The following is a 23,766-nucleotide window of genomic DNA, read 5'->3' as shown; positions in this document are numbered from 1 at the left end:
AGGAGAAAATGCCCTCCTCCGAGTTCGTGTAAGCCCCAATGACTGCAAGATATGTGCGGCAGGTGTCCACCTGCACGCCTGAATGAGCGAGGTGCGCTGAAAAGGAGAGCACGTCGTCCAGAGTGCACGCCAAGGGGTCGATTCCCTTGGAGTCTGCCCAGTGGCAGAATCTGGTCTATTTGCTTTTGTACTGGGCCCTGGTAGCTTTGCTCCTGGCGTCTTGTATGATCTCCAGAATGGCCTATGAGAGGCTAAGGTGCCGAAGCGTTACCTGCTAAGGTACCACGCTGTGAGGGCTAGTTTCACTGTGAGGGCTAGTTTCACTGGTGCAGGGTGGATGACTCTGCCCCCCTGCTGTGCCAGAAGATGTGCTGGGCCCATCAGGAGGTGAATCAGGGGCAACTCCGAGAGGCTGAGTAGCTCTGAAAACCATAGCCTGGCCAGCCACCATGGGGTTATTGGAATGATAAGGAGTCGGTGAGACTCCTTGATTTTGCAAATTACCCTGTGGATAAGGGGATTGGGCGGAAAGGCGTAGGCTTTCATGCCGGTCCACTGGAGGTGAAATGCATCGCTCATGAGAGTCGGGACCCTGGCCTTGCCAGGTGCGAACTGGGGACACTTCCTGTTGTGCCAGGTGGCAAAGAGATCCACGTGGGGGTGACCCCACCTGTTGAAGATCTCCTGGATAATGAGGCTGTTTAGCTGCCACTAGTAATTGTCCGCTCCCAGCCTGTTGAGCCTGTCCACTTCCAGGTTGGATTACCCCAGGAGGTGGACTGCCATGAGGTAAATGTCGTTTTCCAGTACCCACTCCCACATGCTGTTCGCCAGTCTGCACAGAGGAGGGGATCTGGTGCCTCCCTGCTTGTTGACGTAGTACATGCTGGTCGAGTTGTCTGTCTGGATGAGGACAACCTTGCCTCTCAGAAGTGGTAGGAATGCTCTGAGCACTAGCCAGATGGCGTTCAGCTCCAACCAATTGATGTGGCATTCCTGCTCCTGTCGAGTCCAGGTGCCGTGGACCAAGAGATAGTCCAGGGCGGCTCCCCAGCCCTCGAGCGAGCAGTCTGTGGTGATGGTGGCCTGCGGGGAGGGCAGCCGAAGGGGTTTGCCCATTCGTAGGTGTTACGCTCACCTGGCTCCCACAGAGGCGTCGATCTGGACTGGACTGCTGCGATCTCCACCAATGTGACGCGTAGGGCCGAGATGACGGACTGGAGTGGCTCACCTAGCTTTGTTTGCTTGGCACGAAGGACTATGCTTCTGCAAGTGGAGAAAGGGAATTAACCACCCGTGGAGTTGAGCGTAATCCCCCCCCCCCACCCCGTTGTTCTCCCCACTGATCACCTTGGATGTCCCCTCTTATAGTCTCACCTGATGATTTGAAAAAATGAGCTCTCCATCCTGCATTGAGCGCAGGGGCGCGTAGATAACCAGTTGCTTCACTGGCTCAAAGGAATTGGTGAGTTCTAGGACAATATTGACTCCGATATTCCCAGCAAGACGCCATAAGTATGTAGTTCGTAAGAGTTCAAATGCCTGACTTTCACTCTTGTCCGATTCCTTGCAGGTTGCAGCTTGAACTTACTGAAGAGTTCCTCGTGGCAACCGATAATGTTCAGGTAAGGATTTGTATTATCCAACACAGTTCGATAAAATAATGTCCATATGCAACCTGTTGCTTTCTCCCTTATTCAGGCGCTGAGAGAAAGTATGAATTCTCAGGGAATAATGCCTCCGGCGGTAAAATCAGGTAAGTCTTTTGTGGTGAGGAGGGTTCCCCTTGTTAGTCCCTTGTTTCACCTTGCTGTCCTTTTGTTTCCCCTTAGGGGCCGGGGTTCGGCTAGGATGCAGTGGAGGCTGCGCCGACCCATGAAGAAGAATAGCACCCCCGGTGGTAAAATCAGGTAAGTCTACGGGGGTTATTCCTCTGTGTATTCCCTTGGCTCACCTTATTGTTCTTGTCTTCTCCTTAGGTGCCGGAGTGTGGCGGGAACATGCAGGAGGATGCGGTGAAATGTGAAGATGCTGCGAAGGCCGGTGTGTTCAGAGCGGCGCTGCAGCAGGCGAGGCGACGTGCATAAAATAACTTCTTTCTTCCAGCTCGAAGGCGTGATGGATCAGGAATTCAGGTAAGGATCAAAGGTATTGCTCTTGTTCTAACTTTTTCTCCTTCTTTCTCCCTTTTTCTAGGAGCTCCAAACTCGAGGCGGCCGTGGCAGAAGACTGGATGCAGACTTGCAGGCACGTTGAGCGTTACGCTGCTGGATGCAGAATAACACGAAGCGTGTGCTGCTCTTCGGGCGTGGTTTAAATAGCCCCCAAAGTGGTCCCAGGTAAGTATTCCTCCCCAGCCCCATCCGAGTAAAAAAATAGTCCCTAGGTAAAATAGTCCCTTCCAAGCCTCTTCTGGCTTGGAGCTCTTGCAGCATGGTCTGCATCAGGTAAGTTTGGAGCATGGTCTGCATCAGGTAAGTTTTAATCTATGAGCCTGGCGCCTATGGTGCCAGGACTGACTCTCCATATGAGCCTGGCGCCATAGGCACCAGGACTGCACCCAAATAGCCCCTAGCAGGGGTTGTTGGGCTTGCTTGAGGTAACTTGATGCCTGCTTCCGGGGTTGCTGGACTTGGTCTGGGTCCCCGGGGGTAGGCATTATGACAGTAGGTTGCAGTCCCTGGACCACCAGGTTAGGTCCGGGTGGAGAGATGGATGAACGTTGATCATCTCGGATTGAGAGCCCTGCTCCTGATTCCATGAGGCCGCGAAGTACAGCTGAATCCTCCTCATCCTTAGTCTCATGTGTGGCACGGCTAATAGGACTGCTGCCAGTAGTCCCAGGAGATGTTGGTACGACCATGCCGAGGTCACCTCTCTGCTGAGGAAGTGGGCGGTGGCCCTCTTGATGGCCGATATTTTGTCCTCCGACGGGAAGACCTTCTCGGAGCAGGTGTCCCAGATGAGGCCCAGGAATGTCAGAGTCTGCGTGGGCTGCAGCTGTGACTTCTTGAGATTGAGCGAGAAGCCCAGATCGTGCAGTGTGTTCATAAGGGCATGGGAAGAGTGGAGAACTTCCTCTGGAGATGTAACCCTGACGAGCCAGTAGTCGAGGTATGGGTAGATGTGGAGGCTCTGCGCTCTGAGGAGGCCGCCATGACATTCATGAGTCTGGTAAAGACCCTGGGGGCCGAGTTGAGGCCAAAAGGAAGGACCTTGTATTGAAAATGGTAGCCCATGATCCTGAACCGTAGGAAAGAACGATGGGGCTGCCAAATCGGGACGTGTAAGTACGCGTCCTTCAGATCCAGGTAGCACATCCATTCTCTCTTGTCCAATGTCTCAGCCATAAAAGCTGGCGTAACCATCTTGAATTTTTGCAGGAGTAATTAGAGGTTGAGGGTGGAAAGGTCCAGCACAACTCTCAGGCCTGCCTGGTTCTTCTTCCGAATGGGGAAAATCCTGGAGTAAACGCCAAAGCCTCAAAGAGTTGCTGTCCCAACCTGTGGGAGCGGAGGGTAGGAGAGGCTGGGATAGGAAGGCTGTACCCCGTGGATACTATGGAGAGGATCCAGGGGTCTGCGAAATTCTGGCACCAGAAATGTGCATGGAGAGCAAGCCTGCCCCCCACCGGAGACATGTGGATTCGAAGGGGCGTGTCATGCTTTCTTTCCCTTGGAGGCTGTCGCTGAGGAGGGAGACTGGAAAAAGCCCTTATTCCCACCCCCCTTTTTGTTGCTTGGGCCGGCTCTGAGAAGGCGAGCGGTCCGGCTGCCTGGATCTGCGTTTCTGGAAGCCGCGGAACCCTCCAAATGTACGACCCCTCTCCGAGTGCTGCTGAGATTGGGTTATGATTTGGGCATTGGGCCTCATTACACGGAAGGCGGTAAGCCATGGCGCTATTAGCGCCATGGCTGCCGCCGGTACCTTACCGGGTCCGCCTTGGTGGATGGCGGAATTAGCGCCATATTCCAAGGTATGTGGGGGCGCTAATTCCGCAAATTGCGGTACCATAATTAGCACGAAGGTCCCTTTGCGGGTCCCGTACTTAACGCCTGTAAAAACCAGGCGTTAAGGGAGGACCCGCAAAGGGACCTCGTAGTAAGGCGGTAAGGGTTTACCGGTACCGGTAAACCCTTACCGCCTTCCGTGTGATGAGGCCCATTGTCTTTGTAAGGATGGATAAAGACTTTGCCGTTTGTGAGCTGTTTTTCTTCTTGTCCAGCTCCTCGTCCGTAGAGGAGTAGAAGAGGGCCCCCCCTCGAACGATAGATCTAGTATGCGCTCTTGGACATCCGGGTTGAATTTTGTTGCCCGGAGCCAGGCTGTTCTTCTCATGTCCGTGGCAATACAGATGGCACGGCCTGAGGTATCAATATGAGCCACTGTGGATTCCATGAGGTCATGCGCCACCAGCTTGGCTTCAGCTAGCCCTGCCGTAAAGCATGATTGGCTCTGGGTGTGGAGTTCCGGTAGGAAGTCCACAATTTCCCGTCATAATCTCTGGTTGGTGGCAGCCAGCATGGCATCGGCGTTGCCATAGAGTTTCTTGCCATACGCCTCCAAGATCTTCGCCTCCTTGCCGAACAGCGCAGCAGAGGAAGAGGCTGAGGATGACTGGGGCTTGGTGTATAGTGATGCCGCAGCGATCACCGAAGAGTCTGGCTGAGGATGGGCCAAAAGCAAAAGTGTATCCCCCTCCACTTGCCTGTACTTGGCATCCAGGCGTCGATTGACCGGCTGGGCCGAGTGGGGTTTGAGCCAGCCCTTCTTGGCTAGGGAGACTACATCGGACTGCATAGGAATCCCAGATTTGGCAGAGGGGTGTCGCATGAGGACTTCAGCCAGAACCCCCTCTGCCGGCTGCTCGACCTCGGGTTGGGGGAGGCCCAGGCACTCCGCTAGACCGGCAAAACCTTTGTGGAAGGCCCTGGCTGAGGATGGCGTGTCTGGATACTCCTCCTCATCCGTATCCTGCGGATCTGGAGGATACTGTGGAGGAGGAGTAGATGGCGCTGGAGGCTGGGGTACAGAGCCTGCGGCCGGAGGCTGAGGAGGCGGCGAAGGCTGCGATGGAGCCCCCTGTGGAGTCATCTGGGGAACTGGAGGAGGTGGCTGCGCCGGGGGATGGGGCGTCAGTGGAGGCATCTGTGGTGCCACTAGCATTGCGGGGAGGACTTCCCTGATGGCGTCTTTGATGATAACCCCCATCTGAGGTGACTTCCTGATGAGGCCTAGGAACCTCTCGAAGAGCAGCTCCTCACTGGCCAAAGAGGTGGAAGGGGGTGCCGAAGGGTAGCGGGGAGCTGCAGGAGACGCTGCGTACCCCGTCCATATGGACGCAAAGGAAAGCTGCACTGTGCAAATGAGGGGTAGACTGTAGGCCACATACCTGGTTGAGGCCAGTCCCACCTAGACACTCGTTCTTCGCCGAATTCTTGTAGGACGGGTGCTTCTTTCTGGTGCAGCAGCCATTTTGTCGAGCTGCCTGCCACGTGCCTGCAACGTGGTGCTCCGTCCGCTGGGCCCGGCCTCCTCCAAGACTCTTGCGTGTGGATCACAAGGCCTAACCTGCTCCTCTGGCCTAGGCCTGGTAGGTTTGACACCCTCGACCCGGGGATCGCTAGAGCTGCTTTTAGGCACCCCCTCAGACGTATTGCCGGTATTAGGCCATAGCCCCTCGGCCATGGTGCCGGTAAAAGGGCAGTGCCCCTCGGGTGTAGACCCGGTAAAAGAACCTTCCGGTCCTTCAACACTGCGCCCGGGAGGATCCGAGGATCCCTCGACCCGAAGGCCGGTAGCTGAAGCAGCCTTGGTGCACGTGCTGGTAGAAGGACCTGACCGGTCCTCCCGCGCGGTAGAGTCCCTGGAAAGGAGTCTCCCTTGCGGGGTGCTATGGAGAATATTGGCCCTACCTTGGGCCTGGTTCCATGCTTCACGAAGTTCTTGAGATCCTCTGGAGGCGACCTCTGAAAGAGCTCCCTCCACCTGGCTAGTCTGTTCTTCAGCGCCTTCGAGGACAGAGAGTCACACGACGAACATGATTGCCAACCGTGGTCTGGACCAAGGCAACGTAGGCAATGGAGTGAAAGTCTGAAGTTGGGAAGAACTCGTTGCAGGATGGACACCTGCTGAACCCTGTAGAAGTTGACAAGCGCCGGGGAGGAGCCTGACGCCTGAGAACCGAGTACCTGAATGATAAACAAGACAAAAAAGACAAAGAGAAGCAGTATCCGCGTGTGGAACTACATGGCCGAAGCCAAACCCAGGAGCGCTGGTGAATTTGGCCCGTTCCCGTCGACGTGCAAAAGCGGGACTGCGGTGTGGCTCCAGAGGGCGGAGTCAGGGCAGCGCATGCTCCCTGGGCCGCACACTCGCGCGCCTCTAAATTTAAAGGGGGAAGAAGGTTTTATCTGGTCTCCCGTCCCTTGGAATGGACGCCCATACAGTTTGGAGGAAAGGGTATGGGACGCAAGAGTATGTAGATTACATTTAAAAAGTACCCTGTAAAAATGTTGTCTTTCCTAAATTCTTCAGCAGCATCTTGGACAAACACGCAACAATGTTTCAATGCGCCAAAACCTAATGGGATCACCAGAACGATTAATACAAGTAATGTAAGTTTAGAAAACAATTGTTACCCATTACCATATATTGCCCATGGCTTCCACACAATCCTTAATTGACTTCATCATTCAAGGAGATTTCATTGCGCTCAACACACATCCCTCTACTTTGCCTCTTGGGGCTAAAAAGCAGCCTGAGGTGATTAGCCAATCAGAACAACTGCTTGGCAAAAAACATTAGTTTCCTTTTCTTTTCTTTACTGTGCTATATGATATGATATATGATATGGCATTCATAACGCGCCAGTACACAACTGCTTCTAGGCGCCACAAGACAAGGGAGGGGAGACATAGGGAGGACAAAACAAACAATCCTACTAGGCCTTGTGTCATTCGGATCGTGCAAGTGCGACAACAAGAAGTGCAGGGGGAAGGAGAGGTGGAAGTGCAAGGGAAAGGAAAAGGGGAAGTGCGACCAGGGCAGCATGGCTCTGAGCAAGTGCAGCCAGGGCAACACAGCTCTGTGTAATTGCAAGGAGGCAAGGGGATTGTAGGGGTTACAGTTACATCCCTTAAGTGCGTGGAAGGCTAGGAGGCAGTGCAAAGGAAAACTGGTCATGAAGTAGTCTGGTATCTAGTGAGACTGCGGGAACCAAGCAACCAGTCGTCGAAGCAGACAGTTAAGTTAGCAAGTGAGCGAGAGAGAGAAGATAGAGCAGAAAAGGAGGGTCTCGAGCTGCTTAAGGAACTTCAGGTGGTTCGGCTCAAGTCAGAGTGGTTCAGGGAAGCTGTTCCAGAGGGAGGCACATGCAGAGGAGAGAGATCTACCCCCGACTTTCTGACTGGGGAAGCGTCTGATCTTCAGAGAGTTGGAGGTAGCTGAGCGAAGGGCTCTGGAAGGAAGGTATTTCAGAAGACAGAGTTGGATGTAGTGCAGGCCCTGGCCCCAGAAAGCCTTGTGGATGATGCAGAGGGTCTTGAACTTGATCCTTGCAGCCACCGGGAGCCAGTGGAGAGATTTCAGGGCTGGAGAGATACGGGTCCTGGGCTTGAGGCTAAGGATAAGTCTTGCAGTCCTATTCCTGATTAGTTGCAGGGTGCGAATAGTAGAGGAGGGCAGATTGAAAAAGAGGCTGTTGCAGTAATCCAGCCTGGAGAGAACCAGGGCTCTGGAGACAGTGAGGTTCTGGGTGGAAAGAGAGAAAAGGAATACGTTACTTACCTGTAACTCTGGTTCTCCAGCATTGGTATCTTTCATGGATTCACATGCTGTGAATATTCCAGATCAGGCTGGGAATCCTCGGTACCATAGAGCAGTTTAAACTTAAACTGAAAAACTTCAGTCACTTTTATGCTCTATCATAGTCATTTTGGGTCAGACTGCCCACAGCCAATAGGAACACCTCCCTTAGCTCCTCCCTTGTCGACCATCTTCAAATTTGGCAGTGCACGTGAGTGGCAGTAAGAGCCAAAAGATGAGCCATGTGGGGTAGGTGGGAAGGTTGCATGTGAATCTATGGAAGATACCAATGCTGGAGAACCGGAGTTACGGGTAAGTAACTTATTCCTTATCCAGCATTGAATCTCTCGTAGATTCACATGCTGTGAATAGATTACAAAGCAGTATTACAACAATACCCACGGGCGGAGGCAAGCTTCCAGGATAACTTACCACTGGAGACTAACGCACCCCACGCAAAAAGGTTCTGCAGAACCGATTGTCCGACTCTAGATTCTTCTGCAGAATGTATGTCGACACAGTAGAAGCTGGTGAACATATGCAACGATCTCCAGGTGGCTGCACGGCAGATGTAAGGCAGCAGAATTCCGGAGAGAAAAGCTGTGGTAGCAGCCACTGCTCTGGTATAATGAGCCCAGGGCCTGCCGGGAAGCGGTCTGCCGGCTTGCTGATGGCAGAATGAGATACAGCCAGGAATCCATCTTGTAATGGAGGACTTTGAGAGAGCCTTCCCATGCCCAGAAGGTCCAAATGAAACAAACAACTGATCCGTTGTACGGAATGATTTAGTACGCGCCATGTAGTACTTGAGGGCATGCACCACATCCATTGTGTGCAGAGTCCGTTCCTCTGGAGACGTCGGTGTGCCAAAGAATACAACCAGAACCACCTGCTGGTTTAGGTGGAAAGAAGATGGCACTTGCGGCACAAATGTTGGGTTGGTACGTAGAACAGCCTTGTCCTTGTGAAACGTTAAATAGGGCGGGTTTTGAGGAAACGCCTAGATTTCACCCACTCGTTTGGCTTAAGTTATAGCACCAAGAAGGCCGTTTTCCAGGAAATATGTTTAATAGATGCTTGGTGCATGGGCTCGAAGGGTGGCTTCATGAGTCTTGCGAGCAGCACATTGAGCTCCTACTTTGGCGCCAGGCAGCGGACAGGTGGAAAAGACAGGAAAGCCCCAGTAAAAACTCCTTCACCAGCCGGTGGGACCACTGGTCGTACCTAGAAATCGCTGCTAGGTTCACCTTAATGGAGGAATGCGTTAACCCAGAATGAACCAGGGACAGTAGATATGACAACAGATCCTCCGGTCGGACGGTTTGAGGTTGCAGGTGCGGGATTCTGCACCATACTTGAAAATGTTTCCACTTGCTGTTGCATTTCAAGGTAGACGGGGCTCTAGCCTTGAACAGGCTAGCTTGGCAGTCTTGCGGAAGGGACAGCTCCCCAAATTCTAAGAAGACAGGAGCCATCTTGAGAGAGACTGGGTCATGGTAGAGTACTGCTCCTTGATTCCTGGACAGGAGCGATTGGTAAGGGAGCAGCATGATCAGTGGCGCCGATGAGAGGGCAAGGAGGTCTGAGTACCAAAACTGTCTCGGCCATGCAGGGACCACTAATATTAATTTGCACGGATACAGTCTGAAGGTATGTAGGACTCAGGGCACCAGTGGCATGGGGGGGATAAAGAAACTTCCCATCCCATGGAATTGCAGAGGCGTCCCCCAAGCTTTCCGGATGGGAGAAGCGGCTGGCAAAGGTTTTTCAGCACCTGTTGGCGCAGGTGGCAAAGAGGTCAATCTCCAGTGTGCCCCACGTCTGAAACAACAAGGGAAACTGGTAGTCATGCAGTTCCCACTCGTGGCAAGAGCATACCTCCCTGCTGAGGGAGTCCGCCAGAGTGTTCTGAATCCCCGGTAGGTGGAGGTGGATAAGAAACCTGCCTTGTTGTGGGGCCCAGTGCCAGAGGGCTTGGACCTTCTTGGAAAGCTGTGGGCACCTTGTTCCTTCTTGCTTGCAGACATAAAACATCGATGTTGTGTTGTCGGTGTAAATCCTTATCACCTTCCCCCTCAGGAGGGGAAGGAAAGACTTCAGGGCCCAGAAAACTGCTCGTAGCTCCAGCAGGTTGATATGCTGGATCTTTTCCTCCTCCAACCAAAGGCCCCTGGTGTATTGGTCTTGACAGTTGGTGCCCCAGCCCTCCAGTGAAGCATCCATCTTTACGGTAGCCTGATTGTCTGGCAATATGAAGGAGGCGCCCTGTACCAGGTGTTCCCTTGCTGACCACCAGCGAAGCCTTTGTTTGAAATCTTGTGTTAGGGCAATGCGGTCGTCCCAGGACCCTGAGGACTGGACCCAGCGGGCATCCATGAATTCCTGTACTGGTCTCATGTGTAATCGGCAGTTGGAGATCAACGGGATGCATGATGATAACACCAGCAGGGATTTGTACTTGCTGACTGGCACCACTCGAGCGCTGTTGAGGTAGAGCACTTTGTGGAAAAAAAAACAGCACTCTTTCGTCCGAAGGTCTGGCGGTGCAGGTTTGAGTGTCAAGTCTTGCTCCGAGATAGAGAGCCTGTTGCGATGGAATCAGGCATGACTTTGGGAAGTTGATGGAGAAACCCAGTTGCTCACAAACCAGTCATCTAGATACGGGTAGATGTGGACGCCCCTCCACTGCAGGCGAGCCATCACTGGCACATGGTAAAAACTTGCAGAGCAGACCGCAGGCCGAATGGAAGGGCCTTGAACTGATAATGTACTCCTGATACCACGAAGCGTAAGTATCGCCGGCGTGAGAGGTGAATAGGGATGGGAAAGTAGGTGTCCTCTAGGTCGAGGGACGCCAAAAATCTCCTTGTTGTAGCTGGAACAACACCTGTTGTAGTGTGACCATGGGGAATATTTGCGTTTTAGGGACTTGTTGAGGAATCTGGCAATTGATTGGTGAAGAAGCAATTGGAAGCTGATTCTGATTGAAGGTTAAGGGTGCCAGGGAACTGAAATGGCATTCTAAACTGCCTTTCATTGTCCTGTCCAAGCAGGAAGGTCCTCTGTTCATCAAGCTCCAGTTTTCTTAGGCCTTAAAGGAAGATTTTGAACTGAGATCTGCAGGAGGAAAACAGGGAGCACTTTTTCATGAAGTTTTGATCCGCAGAAGCTGCTGAGCCCCACAGACCCTCAAAAATGTTTGACCGACTACTGGTATTAAAACAGCAGAAGTTCCAACATTCCAGAGGGAAAGGGGAAGTGGATAAAATAACAAATTACACAGACTTCAATTTGGGTGGGAAATCTGTAGAGGACAAAAGAAACAAGGTTAATTCTATTCTGCTGAACCAACCCCGCAATACAATCCCCAGTAAACTGTATGTACCCGTGTAACCCCCTCTTTAGCTGGAAGGTGAAATATTGTAACCAAAGGATTTTAAAGACTTTTAGCCTTCAAAATAACTGGAAACGTCCTTAACTTCTTTTAGTTTAGCTCAATCCAACTTCTGCTGTTTTAATACCAGTAGTCGGTCAAACATTTTTGAGGGTCTGTGCGGCTCAGCAGCTTCTGTGGATCAAAACATCAGGACCGTACAGGTGCTGAAGCGGGAGGGCCAGACCCAGGGCTGGTCATGCCTGCTTGCCGGAATTGCCCCTCGATTGGGCTGAGCCATGGCATCGCTGTGAACCCCTGTAACACTGGGATCTTTTCTTGTACTGTCCCCTGATGAATACTGGACATCTGGTCAAAAATCTGTAGCCTTGAGTCAACCCTGCCAGCACAGGACCACCCCATTCCCCAGCTGGCAAAAATAAGTGTCAGCAATGTCTACAGAGACCGTAATGGCATGGTCTGACGCCAACTCGCCTTCATAGAAGATGTCCAAAGCATCTTGCTTCTTGTCGTCTGGTAGGAACTCCAGCAAGGCACCCAACTAGTACCACAGTACGCGATCGTAATGTGCTAGTAAAGCTGCTGCATTTTCTGCCCTGATAGTCGTGGCTGTGGTGGTGATTATTTTAATACCGAAGGTTTCAAGGCATTTTCCTTCCTTGTCTGGGGCGACAGAGCAGGATGATGATGGATTAGCCAACCTTTTCCTGGCCGCAGTTGAGACAACGGAGTCTGGCGTGGGTTGAGTTCGGAGGCAGCGCTCTCGGGGGCTCTGTAATTTTTGTCGAACCGGTCTTTTTTTCCCCAGTGCAGTTGCAGGATGTGCTAAGGTGATTAGGCCATTGTCCCAGATGTCTTACAACAGCGGGATAGACATGACAGATTTCCTGCGCTGCTCTCTCCGCTGGCACAGCACACTCTCCTTTTGCTGTTCTTCCGGCGTAAGGTCCAACATCATGCCCACCCTGGACATGAAAGCGTGGAAGGCCCCTACCTCATCAGGGTGTGAGTCCCTGAGTGGAACTTCATATGGTTCCCCATCAGCTGCGATGAAATCATTAAATTCATCATTCTGGGTTTTGTGCGTGGAGGCCATCAGTGGGGTCTGTGTCCATCCCAGTTTCCGACAGCTGCTGCGGTGCTGACTGATGCTTACTGATTTGGTGTTTATCCCTTTTGAGGGGGAGGCCGTCCATCGAGGTTGTCTGACCGGCGCTGTAACCAGGGCTGGAGCAGGCAGACATTATTGCGGGGTTGCCACCAGAGTGGTAAGAGTAGATAACATGTCCAATGACATGTCTCTTTGTGTAGGAAGAGTGATGGCTTGATTTGAATGCAGAGGGGGTAAACTTGGCAGCCTGATCTGGCTTGCCCCCCCCCCCCTCTTTCTGGGAGGCGATGTCCTCTGTTCTGGCGAGGACGGCAGTGATATGATGGCCTCCTCCTCTCCTTCCTTTGCCTCCGATTGGGTGAGAGCTGGCTCTGACACAACGATACCACCCGGCAACTAGGCCACCGGAATGTTAGGGAAAAATGCCCATGGATAGGCAGTCAATGCAGATACTGTACTGGTGTTGGAAATACCAGTGATGATGGCCGTGGTTATAATGGCATGGTGGTTATTTTTGTCCGTTGATGGTGTCATCGACGAGGGTGTGGTCGACGAGCAAGTGACAGCTGTGGGTGCAGATATATTGTTGACGAGATCCTTGTGTTTGTTCGCATAGTCGTTGACAAGGCGGTAGTCATAGCCATAGCGGTTTAGTTGACGACAAGGTTGTTGTGGTCGTTGACGGCTTTGTTGGCGGTTGTGATGAGGTGGTCGTGGTCGTGGCTGGAGACGGTTTCCTTGACGTTCACTGTGAGACAGTCTTGGTCGTAGATGTAGATGGTTTTCGTAGACAGGGCATCAGACAGTGTCGACAGCCTCTGGGTAGATGACCTGGAGTGAGGCTTGGTCATCGACGATGACGTCCTCGTCGCCGATCTTGACAACGAGGAGCTTGTTTTCGACCTCGAAGGTGAAGAGTGGCCACGAGATTTCGATGTGGATTTAGGGGGCGCTACGTCCTTGGGGCAATGGAAGGAGCTTTGGCTCTCGTCCCCTGTTGATACCCCTTGGCAGAGTCAGAGGCCCCGCCAGTGTCCTCAAGCCACGCAACGAGACGGCAGTGACAATCTGTCAGTGTTTTGTTGGAGAACGACAGGCAGATTTCACAGTCCTGGATGACATAGTGAGGATGAAGGCAGTAGAGGCAGTAGAGGCAGTAGTTGTGGTGATCCTCTACGTAGACATTCTTCAGTCCACAACGGGCACAGGCTTTGAACAAGCTTTTCCTTGTGGATTCTGCCATGAGGTAGGCCCAAGTACGCAGAGGCAGCTTTGTTGAAGAATACTAGCGGTGGGGACGGTCAATGGCAGCTGCGCTGTTGCTGCTAAAGCCGGTCGTCGAGTAAACATCAAAAAATATATATTTTTAGTGGAAAAGATGTTACATTTTAATGTTAATCATAGAAAAGTTGATGAGATGATTATTGAGGACTCCCAAGACTAACGTGCTGTAAAAAATCTGAAGAAGGCCGACAGGGGAGGAGCTAGGGGAGCTGTTCCTATTGGCTGTGGGCAATATGACCCACAATGACGATGATAGAGCATAAAAGTGACTGAAAGTTTTCAGTTTAAGTATTTTTTTAAAAATTATTTTCTTTATTGATGGTTCACATAAACAGCAACTTCAAACCAATCCCCAGTCCATCCACCCCCCTCCCTACATGGCACATAAATATTCCTCACATTTTGAGTCAGACCAAAGCGCACGGTAAGTGAACAACATAATGCAACAAAGAGAAGTATTCACCACACAGAGGCAAATCCCGAAACCCACACAGCATAAGGAGAGGAACACAGTTCAGTGCAATCCCTCCCTCTCCCACAATGTTCCAATAATCCAGGGCCACATAATCGTAATAAACATCACACAGCGGTCGGGCCCCTTAGTCTGGTGGTGATAAATTCGAAAACTCCTGTAATAGTGCAGTGCTTGATTCCCCGCTGCTCCAATTAAGGAGGTATGACGTACATGCATCCCACATTCTAATGTCACCCCAATTCCTCCCTTTCAGCACACCCCATCTGAATTACATGTCATTGCAATACATAATGTCCTGAGACCATTGAGCAGTCGTCGGCGGGTACTCTTACCCCACCTCATAGTGACCCTACGCTTGGCTAGGATCAACAGAAGGCTTAACAGCTTTCGAAACCCTTTCCGTACCTGGGCAGTGTATCCCAGCAAGCCCATCATCGGGTCCGGAGTGCACCGCTGACCCATAATCTGCCTTATCACATCAAACACTCCCCCCCAAAATTGGACAAGTGATGCACATTCCCATGCCACATGGAGAAATCCCGCAGGCATATACCCACACCTACTACAGGCCGCAGGCCTGTGAGGGAAATACCGATGCAATTGAACCGGAGAGTAATAATATTGATGCAAGAATTTAAAATGCACAAGTTTAAAATTAGTGTTAATAGCCCCTTTTCTTGTGCCTTCACAACAGTACAACCATATATCTTCCGATATCTCCCTACCTAGCAGCTTTTCCCACTCTGCCCTTGACGACAGTGCAGACAGTGACTTGTTCTCCGACACCATTGCATAAATCTCTGAGAGCAACCCCCGATCCAGGTCTCCCCTTACCACCCTATCTAACAGTTTTGCCGCCTGAGGCTGCTCAGGAAAATTCGGAAAGAGCGGCCATAGCGCCACCCGAAGCCTGTAGTACAGAAATACATTCAGCGCCGATAGAGCCCCCCTACCTTTCAGCTGATCAATAGTGATGAATTTACCATCCGGAAACAAATCCTCAAATTTGGTGAGACCCACCCACTTCGTCATGGCAACATAGCTCGGTTCACTAGTCACGGGCACCCCCGGAATAAATATAACTGGGAGTTCTGGTGAATAAAGTATGCCATCCCTAGATTCATGCTCCAACCGAGACCAAGCTCTGCACGTTAACTCCACCAAGTTTCAGGCCACCCCAGAGCAAGTCTGAGCCATCAGAATAACTGACCTCAGCAATGCCGGGGATGCAATTGAATGCTCTACCTAAACATGCCTATGTTCAGCCGCCAACCCATACCAGTATCTTAAATAGCTAGCCTGGGCCACATAGTAATATAATTCAAAATCGGGCAAGGCCAGACCCCCCCCTACGGAAAGGTGCAGTGAGTTTATCCCATGCTACTCGCACCTGCTTCCCAGCCCAAAGAAATCGAATCACTGCCGATTTGAGGTCTTGAAAAAACTTCTTAGGTATCCGAATGGGAACATTAAGAAACACGTATAACAACCGGGGCAGAATGGTCATCTTGACTACGGAGACCCTACCAAACAGGTTGAGTGGGAGTAAAGCCCACCTTTGCATTGCTTCCTTAGCCTGCTGAAGCACCGCTCCATAGTTACTGCAGAACACCTCCTCCTCGGACGTAGCCAAGGTAATTCCCAAGTACCGAGTACTAAGCATATCCCACTGAAACCCCTACCCATCCTGAAAGCGAACCAGCCCGTCCGTCAATGGAAATATCACTGACTTACCAGGGTTCACCCTCAGCCCCGAGAGTTCACTAAATTGCTGAATATCTAACATAACTGGGTTTAAATTAACCTCAGGGTGGCGCAGGAACAAGACCATATCATCCGCATACAGCGAAATCACCACTTTATGAGTATGTAATTGAATCCCCCTATGAATATGGAACTCCCTCGCTCTCTCTGCCCAAGGCTCTATCGCCAGAGCAAACAATAAGGGGGACAAAGGGCTCCCCTGGCGTGTTCTCCTTTCAAGCGGGATTAGTGCAGTCATATGCCCACTGACCCTCACCCTTGCAACCTCCTTGTCATGTAATAGTGATACTAAAGCCAGGAAGAACCCCCCCAGACCCAATCTACGCAGGACTGTGAATAAGAACGGCCATTCAATAGAATCAAAAGCCATAGTGGCATCTAATAAGACTGCAGCAGCTGGATCCGTGCTCGGCAGGGCGGCCATCAACCCAAACATTCGCCTCAAACCACACAACGTCGACCGCCCAGGGATAAAGCCCGCTTGATCAGCCCTAACCAGCGTAGACATCAGCGGTGCTAGACGGGACGCTAAGATTTTGGCCAGGATCTTATTATCCAAGTTAATCAAGGATATCGAGCAATACGAGGAACAATCCCCCTCAGGCTTTCCCGGTTTCAATAGCACTACCACCAAAGCCTCCCTGAGAGATTCCGGTAGCCGACCTGCAGTCACCTCTTCCTGGTATACCCGCAGCACATAGGGTGCCAATTTGTCAGCGAAACCCTTATCGAACTCAGAGGTAAACCCGTCCGGGCCCGGGGACTTCCCATTAGGCAGCGACTTTATGGCCTCCTTCACCTCATCTAGTGTCACCGGTCTATTTAACCACTCCCTCTGTTCCTCCGAGCACCAAAACAAACCCACCTGATCAAAGTATGCGTCGATATCCGCCTGCATACAGGCGAGTTTAAAATGTATGGAAATCACAAGGTATCGCCTCATCCTCGAAATTATTCGTCCCCCCCCTCATCCGTAATTACCGCCACTCTGCCTCCCGAGGTATTTAAGCGCGTGGCCTTAGCTAGCGATCTACCAAGAGCCTGAACCTCACCATATTTCGAGGGGCCGACCTATCCCACAGATATTTAATCTCCCGCTGAGCCAATGCATGGGATTCTTGAAGGTTTCTCATTATCTCTCCCTGCTGAGCTTTGGAAGGGACAGGAGCAGCCTCCTGCAAGGCGCATATCTCCTCCTCCTCCTCCTCCTTCACCAAATGTTTACTTATCCTTTTCAGTATACCCGCCTCCTTAGCAATACACTCCCCCCGTATCACACATTTAAACCCATCCCACAGGATACCAACCAAGGATACTGACGCCTCATTCATCTCAAAATAACTATCAATAGCGTTCCCCAGTTGCTCCCTAAAAACCATATCCTTGAGCTTGTCACTTTTGAATCTCCACGTCGCCCTCCCCTCAGCCCGTCCCCTCAACCGAACTGCTAATACAACCGGAGCATGATCAGAGAGAGTAAGAGCCAAAACCTCCACCACGGTCGCCTGTCCCAGAAGACTTTCGGACACCAGGAAGTAATCCAAGCATGCAGCCGAGTTGTGTGGCGCAGAGTAATGTGTATATTGATTTACCTCTGGATTCCACACTCTCCAAACATCCGCCAATCGCCACATGTCCTGCATGCCCCGGAGTTTAACAGAACTCTTACTATACAAGCGCGGATGATGCCCCGTCCGGTCCCAAGAAGGATCCAACACTGCATTAAAATCCCCCACCCACAGAACCTCCCACATAGGTATATCCACCAATTGGCGCTCAACCCACTTCAGCGATTCAGTCGTATCCTGATTAGGGCCGTAATAACAAATAAACGTATATAGCCTCCCTTGGATGACCCCCTGGACTATAAGTGCCCTCCCCTCCTGATCCCTCAGCAACTTAGTCAGTCGGAATCCCACAGACCTGTGTACAAGAATGCACACTCCTCTAGAAAAGGAAGAGTACGAAGAAAAATATCTGTGGCACCCCCAGCATTTACCAAACCTGGTTTCCGAATCTACCGTCAGATGGGTTTCCTGGGGAAAGGCCACCTCCACCTGGTGACGCCTCAAGTATTGCAGCACCTTAGGGCACTTCGGTGGATTGTTGAGGCCCCTCACATTCCAGGTCAAAAGTTTAAGTGTCGCCATTGTCGAGCATCCCAAAACCTACTGTGCATGTACCAACCGGCCTCCCAAAGAATTGTATTTCTTGTGCCATTGGTCTCCCCCTCCCCCTTCCAACAACTCCCCAACCTCCCTACCCCCCTCCCCTACCGACAACCCCCCAACTTGTCGGTGCCTTCCCGACTCCCGGCGCCCCCAATCCCTCCCACCACCACCCCCCTCCTATGCCGGACACCCCAATCCTCCAGCAGTTCAATTACCCACAACATAATTTCAGCCAGCTTTCGTGCTGGGGGAAGCTACCAGCCCGACACTCCAGCACCCTACTGTAGATTTCCTAACTCCTTCCACAAAAACCAAACCCGAATATAATGCCGGCCCCAATGTTCTAAAACCATACATGTTCTCGCCTCCTCATCAGACCCAATTATTTCCTCACTGACCAGGCTCTTCCGGCAACATATCCAAAAAGGATGACGCTTCCCCAGGAGTCTGAAAAAAGAGTGACTTGCCCTTATGCTCCACCCAGAGCTTGGCTGGGTATAGCATGGCATATTTCATATTCTTATCTCTCAACCATTTCTTCACATCCAAAAAAGTCTTCCGGGCTGCCTGCACCTTATCCGAAAAATCAGGGAAGAATCTGATGACGTCCCCTTTATAAGTAACGGTACCTTTTTCCCTCGCCTTCCGAAGTTCAGCAGGCGAGCTATCAACGGTCTTGGTGGGGCTCCGGAACCGGCCTCCTGCCACTAGGGATTCTATGAGCCCTCTCCACCATGCATATCGGTGAGAACCCCTCTGAGCCCAACGTATCTTTCAGTATGCCTTCAACCAGGCCTTCCATGTCCCTCTGGTCCACCGATTTTGCCAGTCCCACAATCCTAACCTTATGTCTCCTCGACCGCGATTCAAAGTACTCCTGCTTCTCCCTGAGCTCTTTCAGGGCCTTCTGCACCCCAGCCATTGCTCCTGACACCGAGCTTGCAACGTCCTCCACTCCGGATATCTGTCCCTCCGCCTCGTCCAACCTCTCGCCATGTTTATCCAAGCGGATCTGCATGCAATCCACCTTGCAGGTCAACGTGTCCAATTTCCCATCAAGAGACTGCATCCCGGATTGTAACTGTGTGAACATGACCTTAATGTCTTGGAACGCAGAAGAAGGATCCGTTCCTGATGCTGGGGTACACTGCTCTGAAAAATCCACTATTGCTCCACTAGACTTAGCTTGGGCAGGTGCTTCAAAATGCAGTTTGGTTTGCTGTTTACCACTTTTGCTCGACTTCGACATGCTGCATAAGTGTGGAAGGAAGGAAGAACACAAACACACCTGTACCATACAAAACTCCTGGCTCAAAGATCCCTCTCGCGCAGCTGGCTCCCCCTCGGCGCCACCTATATTTCAGATGATTCACCCCTCACCCAGGTCCGAGACCCCAGCAACACCCCAAGGGGAAGACAGGCACGGGGTAACCCCAGCACCGTGAGCGTGTAATCTGCAGCCAACAGCTGAGACCCGTGGGTGAAGAAATTGTCCCAAGTATATGAAATCCCCCGAATGAGGGATAATACACAGGCCCAGCTCCACCAAGCTCAATCTGCCAGTTCTGCAAGGCCTCGCTGAATCAGTCCTCTTGCACGCAGCGTTCCCCAACTCCAGGGAGCACCAGGACCCCAGCGGCCTCCGAGCCCGTTCTACTCAGATGTGTCACAGGTCCAGTTGGGGGGCCCACGCTGGCAGCGCCCATTCGCCTCGGCGCCCACACCACCCTGCTCCAGTCAGCTGCCTCCAAGGGACCCAGGAGGGGACTCACCGCCACAGCACCCCTCCACTCCAATAAGCCCCCTCCGGGGCAGCGTCCCATCAGGCCAACACACGGCAGGGACCCCCGCGGGCAGATCCCGGCAGCAACTCCGCACCGCCACACCTCCGCTGCAACAGGCAGGATCCTTCCCGCTAGGCTCTTCACGCGGCGCTTCTCCTCAGTAGGTTTCCTCCAGAGCCGCTCACAGCCACACGCCCGACTTCTTCACCATCCGGCGACTGCGGCGTCCCCACCGTACCGCCGCCTCTATGCACAGGGAGACCCCGCAAGGCCTGCTCCGGCCACCCGCAATTAGGGGGTCAAGCGCCGCGCCTCTTCACTGTCCCGAGCAGGACAGCGTGCTTCTCCCCAGGCAGGTCTCCCGTGTGGTGGTTTCGCCCACACCAAGTCCGCCCCTCCTCTGCTCCTTCCAGGGGACCTCCGTCTCCGTTCAGCCTCCAGCAAACAATCTCCACTCGCTTATCTCTAGAGGCGCAAAGGTATCAAACGCCGGCGCACCACAACAGGGTGCTAAATTATCCCCAAAGTCGGCAGGATTTCGTCCGGATCTCCAGGGGTGCCGAAGAGCTTCACAGACCTGCAGCCATATTGGTCGGGCTCTCGAGTGCCCCCCTTTTCAGTTTAAGTTTAAACTGCTCTGTGTTCCCAAGGATTCACAGCATGTGAATCTATGAAAGATCCAATGCTGGAGAAGATAGAATACCTCTGAAGAGGTGCAGCTGGAAGTGGGCCTTTTTGGCAAGGTTCGTGATGTGAGGAGAGAAGGAGAGAGTGGAGTCGAAGTTGACAACAAGGTTTTTTGCCTCACTGGAAGGTGAGCGAAGAGTGCTCAGGGAGGGAGGCCAGAGTGAGATAGGGAAAGCGGGAGCAGGGGTTCCAATAAGAAGGATCTCTGTGTTATTGGCATTAAGGCAAAGATCGTTGGAGGCACACCAATCCAGAATCGTGGATAGACAGTCAGAAATGTCCTCCAGTCATAGAGACGACAATGAGGTTTAGATGTGTTTAGAATTATGGGCCATATTTAAAAGTACTAAAATGTAGATTTTAGTTTGGAGAATACACAGCAACAAAAAATCGTACTATGAAGAATTATTTGGGTGATATATCTTCCTGTTAACTGGACACAAATGTATGTGTTCAGTTACTTACTCAATAGCAACTCACTCAAAAGCCAGGCCTTTCTTTTCATGTCATTGGGCCTCATTACGACCCAGGCGGTAAGTTACCGCCTGGGTCGTACCCTTACCACCATGGTGTAAACTATGTTTACACCATGGTGGATGGCGGATTTACCGCCCCATTCCAAGGTGAGTGGGGCGGTAAATCCCCATTTCCCATTTTACCCTTCCCCATTCCCATTTTTGCCCCATAGGGCATAATGGGAGTGGGGAAGGCGCTAATTACGCCACCGTAAATTATGGTAGCGTAATTAGCACCATGGTCCCTTAGCGCCATGGATTTTAACGCCTGCAAAAAGCAGGCGTTAAAATCATCATGGCGCTAAGGGACCTTGTAATCAGGCGTTAAGGGTCGGCGCCGTTTACTGCGCCGTTAACCCCTTAACACCTGACTCGTAATGAGGCCCATTGTCTAGTATTTAACGTGATGTGAAGCAAAAAAAGATGGAAAAGTACATGAAAATTTGCAAAGAAATGTTCAGGAAATGTTACAATGTTCCTTCTAACTCAGAAACTGTTATTAATATAAATGAAACATGTGGAAATGATGATCGATTGGAACATTAAAGCACCAAATGGTAGGGACATTTACAGCAAAAGACTGCCTCATATATATGAAAGGCAGAACACAAGTAACACACTTGAAAATCTAAAATATGTTCTGTTTGATGTATATGATAGTCCATGTTATGCATAGCTAATGATTTCATGAAATTAGTTGATATCATTGTATTGCTTTATATTGCGGTGACACTACCACTAGGGCAAACTAATAGGTTTTTCTCAGTATTTCAAAGGACAAATGGGAAAATGTATTTGAAACCACAAGACAATACTCAAGCAAACCAGCCAGACTGTTGTATGGAAGGCCTTGTAGCTGGCATATCACATACTGGCATTCAGCAAGGACCCGAGTGTAGGAGGGACCGCGTTCAGGAATGCCCAGCCTCTCAAGGTAGGATGAAAAATACTTGGAACTGTGGGTGGTCTGAGGCAGTACCGCTCAGAACTTTAGGAGCTCAACCCATTTTGCAAATACCGGGTAACCACTGTCAGTAAATGTGGATCACATAGGTATTCAGGGGAAGAGCCAGGCGGAGGGACGGGGTCGGTCGTCCCTCCTGCCTGTTGCACCCCCCATGTTGCCCGCATAGTTGGCGCTTAGGACTGGCACTGAACTTTATGTGAATGTTTTGCAGATTCATTTTCTTAGAATGCTGATTGGTTCAATTTGAAATGGTGTGAGATAATATAATTTTGTAAAATGTTTACAAAATTGTTTTAATTATGTCTAATAAAATATGTGATCTATTTTTGAGAGAAAGGTTTTGAGCGTACAATCTTCGAATGCGTATGAATGAACTGGGGTGACTGTTAAAAGAGGGGCAGGTGATAACAATAAGTACCTCCTGTTAGGCGCTTTGTGTTGATGGATCGGTGTGGCAGCCTCACGAAAATACTATAAAGGGCTCCTAAGTAGTGTACTGCTGGTGATATGGCATTTCCTGGATTTTTAAGAACCAACTGTACATCTCTTAGCTTTTTACTCTCTTTCTGGTCAAAAATTGTGCTGCAAAATGCATTATTTCAGCACATTATTTTAAACATTTTTCCCCACTTAGTTATTCCGGACTCCCTTGATACGCTTGGTCGCTCTCGCTAATTTGAGTACATATTTAGATAGGCACCCCCCCCCGCTCAAATTATTCACCAGTTGTGACTGCCCACGAATATAGAAATTTACTGGATATTTTAGTTTTTTCCACAGAGAAAAAATTATCAATTGTATGACCTTTCATCAATTTTTCTTAACAATTTTGCTGCAAAATGCATTGTGTCAGCACATTATTTTAAACCACCCCCCAGAACCCCACTTAATTATTTAGGGCTCTATCGCTACACTCAGTCACTTATTTGAGGAAAAATGTAGGACCCTTTGCTGAAAACATTTACCTCCTGCCCCATGAGGGATCGCCCATGAATCGTTTAGAATCTTGTTGCCCCTTCAGTAGCAATTGCCCCCGCCTCCCACCCCGGAACCAAAAGCTGCCTTTGCCGCTGTAGGGTTAGTATGATGCACTTGAAGCCACATGTTCTTATAAGCTGCCGCCTCTCAGACAGCTCTGTATTTAGAGTGGTTCCTTACTCTAAACAGGGAGATAATAAAGATGGGTCATAGACGGTAGATGCCCGGCCAAAAGGAATGGTCTGAAACACTTGCTCTCTCATAAACGGGAAACCCCCATTTTGTCTGTTGCATCTACTCCGGCTAAAGGCACCATAGCATTTGCTATTTAACCAGCATGTATATACCTCCTCTGCAAAAACACTATTACTTTTGATAGGAATTAATACCTAATTTTCCATAGGGGAGTGAAAGTGCCCCTAGAATATGGAGGCAGCATCCAGCTAGCTCTATCAGAGCACGCCATGACAATGGCACTCAATATAACTGAACATTATCAGGACTTGTTCTGTATTTGGAGGCCAGTCCAGTAAACGGAAGTGTGTGTCAATTCTCCTCATGATATGCCGGGCATAACTGGGGCATTCATTGCACACATTTCCTAAGGGATTACTATTACAATGCAGAGGCGTAGCCAGGATTGTCTGGCAAATGGGGCCTGAAGCTAATGTAGTTGGGCCCAATGCACGGGCAAAATTATCTGTAAATGCCTACACAGCGCTGCTGAGTGGGCATTTACAGATTTTGGGTGGGCCTTGCCCTTCAGGCCCTATCCTGCCTACGCCTCTGTTACAATGCAATCTATAATTTCAGGTAGATCTCTGCTTTGA

The 23,766-nt window shown here is 50.9% G+C and overlaps 1 protein-coding gene across 1 annotated transcript in view; it reads right to left on the bottom strand.

The window, feature by feature from the left end:
* LOC138452855 (uncharacterized) overlaps positions 1 to 23,766 on the bottom strand; it is a 1,928,742-nt gene that overhangs the window by 250,721 nt on the left and 1,654,255 nt on the right. The window lies entirely within an intron of this gene.

The sequence above is a fragment of the Ambystoma mexicanum genome, chromosome 4p, assembly GCF_040938575.1.
Source record: "Ambystoma mexicanum isolate Mex_15411 chromosome 4p, UKY_AmexF1_1, whole genome shotgun sequence".
NCBI classification, from domain to species: domain Eukaryota; kingdom Metazoa; phylum Chordata; class Amphibia; order Caudata; family Ambystomatidae; genus Ambystoma; species Ambystoma mexicanum.
This window is presented reverse-complemented; position numbering and strand designations above follow the sequence as displayed.